Source organism: Trichomycterus rosablanca, unplaced genomic scaffold (genome assembly GCF_030014385.1).
Source record: "Trichomycterus rosablanca isolate fTriRos1 unplaced genomic scaffold, fTriRos1.hap1 scaffold_330, whole genome shotgun sequence".
Lineage (NCBI taxonomy): Eukaryota > Metazoa > Chordata > Actinopteri > Siluriformes > Trichomycteridae > Trichomycterus > Trichomycterus rosablanca.
In genome coordinates, this window is record NW_026947158.1 from 25,401 (window position 1) to 31,400 (window position 6,000).

General features: G+C 38.9%; 1 non-coding gene across 1 annotated transcript; it reads right to left on the reverse strand.

The window, feature by feature from the left end:
• Positions 1-5,815: 5,815 nt before the first annotated feature.
• trnaa-agc (transfer RNA alanine (anticodon AGC)) lies at positions 5,816-5,888 on the reverse strand. The gene has a single exon. It is a non-coding gene; the product is annotated as a tRNA-Ala (tRNA).
• Between the last annotated feature and the right edge of the window lie 112 nt (positions 5,889-6,000).

Sequence of the window (6,000 nt, forward strand, 5' to 3'; positions counted from 1 at the left end):
ACCGCCTCCCTCACGTTCATAGCTGGAACTCTGAAAAAAAAACAAAAAAAAAACAGTTTATTAGCTCTAATATATGCTAAAAGTCAATATTTTAAACCATTATGTAGTATTTTGTACCGAATATTGCTCAGCTGGTCTGCAGCAATCTCTCAAGATCTATCAAGCCAAAAAGAGAAAAACTAACGAAGGTAAAGTCTTTTTCTACCACTGCGCCCTATTTTGGGGACGACAAGTAATTACACCTCTTAAATGACTTTTGAGGTTTTAGTAGCTCCATATTTCATATGGGTTACAATAGCATACGCTTCAATCAGGCTCTAAATCTCTTGAATCATACACTAATTTCATGTTATAGTTCGCCTACAGATTTATACTTCTATCATTACCACTTAGTTATGCCACTTACTTATTAACTGTCATTATATGTGTTATGTTTTGTTAATTTAATAAACATTACAACGATTCAAAACTTAGCGCTGTGGTTTTAATTACTTCGGTGAGAAAAATAATCGGCTTTATGTACTTACCCCAACAGAAGGGGACTGATATGTTATGAATTAGGTTTTTTGAAACAATTTAGCCTAACCAAACAACTAAATGTTGGTGGTGCCTCGTGAAGCTATTAATTATAAAACAATAATTAAATGCAAATCTCTCTTTTACGCTACAATAATGACCACTTCCCATACCCATAAAGAGACCAAAAAGCCATGAGGTAACCAAGTCAGCCAGTAGTCGAACCTAGACTGACCTGATTTTTGATGCTGCATTTCAGTGAGCAATGACGCAACGAGTTCATATTCCGTTTTGCCTTCAAGTGTTTCAGCTCATGTACTCTTTTCTATATTATGTGTTGCTTTTAAACCATCACAGACTCAGTTTATTTAAAACGTTCATCTCAGCCTTTAGGACGAACTTTAAAAAACTGTCTTTGTAACACTGACAGACTTAAGTGTTGATGCTGCATTTTAAAAGGGAATGTTGTGAATATCAGCGGTTCATCTTTTACCAAGCAGTTCACTTAATAAACAATCAAAAGGTCACGTAACGATACAAAAAAGTGGTGTTAAAAATACGAGACATTACAAATTTCGAAAATTAAAAGTTATTGCATGTTTGTCAATTTAAAAAAGTCAAACAAAACGATTAATTACAGAGCCTAAATGTCTTTGTAACACGTACAGACTGACCTGATTTTTGATGCTGCGTTTCAGTAAGCAATGATGCAACGAGTTTCATATTACGTGATGCCCTTAAATGATCATAATGTTTCTGCCCTGGAGAATGTGGGCATCGATCCCGCTACCTCTCGCATGCTAAGCGAGCGCCCTACCATTTGAGCTAATTCCCCTGACGAAGAAACCACCTTTACCCTTTGTAATGTACTAACAGAGCAGAGCGTTGATGCTGCATTATGTAAGAGCCAAAATAGTGCAGGATATACCAACTGTTTAGTGCGGTGCAATAACAAAGCAGCTCTGTGAAGCAAGGACTGAAATAATAATGCATGTAATTCAACATAAAATATGTGGGTATTAATATCTAAAACTCTTAGATATTGCATTATTAGCATTATTAGGCTGCACATGAATATAGATTTAAACTGTCCTCTATTTACTACAGTCTGTTTGCAACAGCTGGGCGTACAACTACTTGGGGTGGAGAACATGTTACACATATAGCGTGCTATTATTTCAAGCTGATCAAGTACATGCTATTTCACTTGAAAATATCTCACAAAGTACAAATTCTTCAACTTTCTAAATAAACCATGTAGTACAGAACATCCCTGTTTGGGCAAGTCATTTATTAATGCGTTGTGTAAGCGGTTACACAACGCATTAATAAATGACTTGCCCAAACAGGGACTTGAACCCTGGACCCTGATGCTCTACCGACTGAGCTATCCAGACTCTGCAACCTGCTTTAATCCTCACAAGGATGTGACATAAATTACAAACTTTAACATACGTTGTCCTGTAAAACTTCAATTAATATAAAAATATTTTATTGCCAAAAGTATTTACTCATCTGCCTTCACATGCATATGAACTTGAGTGACTCCCATTCTTAATCCAAAGGGTTTAATATGATGTCGGCCCACCCTTTGCAGCTATAACAGCTTCAACTCTTCTGAAAAGGCGTTCCACTTCTTAGTGCTACATACAGTACATCAGTTGTATTCCACACCGATCAGCATGCAATGAAACTTTCCAACGCAATATTAACTGGATTCATATTATGCCATCTAGTGGACGATTGAATAGCCTACAACAAGCACAAACAGGGTTTGAGTTCTTAATAAATAATGCAGTCAGTTTAAAACCCAACAAGGAGGCTGTACCTAATACACTCATACCAGAGAAAACACACCCTAACATGCTAGTGCTGTTACAGTGCTAAGAATGGTCCACCCAAAAAACATAATTTGATCAGTTGGATCTTAGTCGGTGTGGGCGAAAGTGGTATCTCTGACATCCCAGGAAGAGTCTAAAAGGGTTTGGAACATAGTCGTATCATCATAGCAGTACAACACAGTTTTGTCCGTAGCATCCGAAAATATCCAGAAGCTAATATACAAAAAACGTTTATTTTAATAAACTTACCTTGTTGAAAAAAGTATGACCACAATTTCTAAACAAACACAGTATCCGCTGCTGCAGTCTCTACACAAACTATTCTGCACTGAAATCGCAAGGACACATTTTATGGATATTACGGTAATGCACTGAAAACGCGTCCTACAGTCATGCAAGCACATACAACAGTGTGTGAGTTTACACTAATCAACCATAACATTAAAACCACCTTCTTGTTTCTACACTCACTGTCTATTTTATCAGCTCCACTTACCATATAGGAGCACTTTGTAGTTCTACAATTATTGACATGAGCACCACAGAGCAGGTATTATTTAGGTGGTGGATGATTCTCAGCACTGCAGTGACATGGTAGATATAAAGATATAGACATACTTTATTTGTTATAGACATAGTACAATAAAATTATTTCTTTGCATATCCCAGCTTGTTTGGAAGCTGGGGTCAGAGTGCAGGGTCAGCCATCGTACAGCACCCCTGGAGCAGACAGGGTTAAGGGCAAGGACCCAACAGTGGCTGCATAGCAGAGCCTGGATTTAAACCGCCAATTCTGGGTAATAGCCCAAAGCTCCACCCACTAGGCTACCACTGTGGTGGTGTGTTAGTGTGTGCTGTGCTGGTATAAGTGGATCAGACACAGCAGCGCTGCTGGAGTTTTTAAATACCGTGTCCACTCACTGTCCACTCTATTAGACACTCCTACCTAGTTGGTCCACCTTGTAGATGTAAATTCAGAAACGATCGCTCATCTATTGCTGCTGTTTGAGTTGGTCATCTTCTAGACGTTCATCAGTGGTCATAGGACGCTTCCCACAGGGCACTGTTGGCTGGATGTTTTTGGTTGGTGGACTATTGTCAGTCCAGCAGTAACAGTGTTTAAAAACTCCAGAAGCGCTGCTGTGTGTGTCTTATTGCAGGGGAGACACACACACACCCCACCCATTCACCTATAGGGCAATTCAGTGTCTCCAATTAACCCCAGGAAACCCACGCAGACACTGGAAAAACATGCAAACTCCACACAGAAAGGACACAGAGCGCCCCGCTTGGGGCTTGAACCCAGGACCTTCTTGCTGTGAGGTGACAGTGCGACCCACCAAGCCTCCCCTTAAATCTGACTCTCCTGCATAAATTTGTAATAAAATCTTCTCTGTCTTACTTAGCCTTCTGCTTCCTTGTATAGAAATAGGCTAAATACAGGGGGTAGAAAGTCCTGCTGTCCACTACAAAGGACATTGAATAAAATTGCTGTACATTTTTTAAATCTTTTAAAACTATTTGATTATTAGGAAAAGATTACAAGAAAGATCATGAGCTGCCACACACCCACAAATGTGACATTACTAAAAAGCCCAGGGTGTACTCTATAAAGTACAGTAGTACTCAAATGGATTGCATCAATGGTGCTTGTGTTAGAGATCTCGGACACATGTTCCCACAGGGGACAAAAATGAATTGCTCTGTCTCAGGAGGATATGTTAATTAAAACTCATAATGTCACTCATTACAGTTTAATTTAGAAATACAAGATCTGATAACTGACCTTACAAATTTTGAAGCAGATCTGTGATGGAAATGTTGTGTTTCAATAAACAATAAAAGTTATCAGTAGTGCTGGACAATAATTCGATATCGATATATATCGCGATAGAAAATGTTTCAATAACGGTGATATGATTTTTAAACAAATTCGATCGATATGCATAACGTCAGCGCGCTTTGCCCGTGTTACTTTTTTGCGGAAGCATTTCTGCTCGCAGGTGTTCCCACAGGGACGCAATTCAACAGCGCACCGCAAGCGAGTAGTTCTCCATCAAAACAGTGCAGTAATACACTCAACATAAATGTCAACCACCAACACAATTACAGAAGAAGTAGTACTACTGAGTACTAATAGTACTGAGTACTAATACTACTGAGTACTAATACCAGTTATTACTACTACTTCTTATTAGTTGTGGCGCGCTACGAATAAAAGCACCAACGGGATATTTGCGTTCCACTGTTGCCAGATTGGGCTGTTTTCCTCCTAATTGGGCGGTTTTTTTTCCCAAAAACTATTTAATAGCATTTAAATAACACTTCTATTGAAAAGAGAATATTCAGTTTTAAGAAGCCCCAGCATTGTAGAAGGCTACTAAAAGTAAAGTTAATTTTCAATGCTGATTTGGCTTAATAGTGTTGGTCAGAATGTATCATGTTCTTGAAAGAAAGAACATGATACATGTTTTCCATGCATTCACACTGGCCTGTTCTGGGGTTCAAATAAGTCTCATCAGTACACACAAGTTTGCAATCAAATGAAGTATTGCAAAGGAATATCTTTGAAATTCTGTTAAGGTTATAGGCTATATTTTAGTTTTTCACAGGGAAAATGAGAAAAAATTAAAAGCTTATTATGCTAGGCTTGATGTAATTCTACATGGTACTCACTGCCATAGGTAAACGAGTGAGTGACCAAAACACTACTAGATCAACAGCTACTAGCCACATACAAAAATAAGGTATCAGACAGTTTCTGTGCCACCCCTGTGTGAGCAATGGTCTCAGTTTGGCCACCCCTATGGAAATTGTCCGGCTCCGCCACTGTCCACAGTTGAAAAAGAAGCAGACGAAATAGCTGATAAGAGATGAAGGACTAATTCAGTGGTGTATTCAGCTTGTATTTCTTGCCAGAAACCAGAAAAGAGGTTTGCAGGTACCGCCATCCAATTTTGGTGTTTTTTGCAGTTTTTCTGACATTTGTGTTATTCATATCGATATCGGAATTATATCGTATCGACCGAAATTAGGAGTTATATCGTGATATAAATTTTAGCCATATCGTCCAGCCCTAGTTATCAGGAGCAATTCCTTAGAAGGACACCAAAGGGGTTACCAAAAGTACAGTTGTTATACATCAGGTGTGCCCAATACGTCGATCGCGATCTACCAGTTGTTCGCACAGTGCATACTGGTACATCTCCCCTCATTCTAACAGGTCAGCGTGATTTACATGAAATGTGGCCACTGTTTCTGTAATTTGCGGTTTGCCTCCACCTAGTGGACATTTTGAGAAATGCAATTTATTACAGGTTAGAACATAACATTAAAAAAACCTCTTTGTTTCTAAACTCACTGTTCATTTTATCAGCTCCACTTACCATATAGAAGCACTTTGTAGTTCTACAATTACTGACTGTAGTCCATCTGTTTCTCTACATAAATTTAAAACCTGGAGAATGCGGGCATCGATCCCGCTACCTCTCGCATGCTAAGCGAGCGCTCTACCATTTGAGCTAATTCCCCTGATGAAAGACCCTCCTTTAACCTTTGTAAATTGTAATGTACTAACAGAGCGTTGATGCTGCATTATGAAAGGGCCAAAATAGTGCAGGATATACCAACTGTTTAGTGCAGT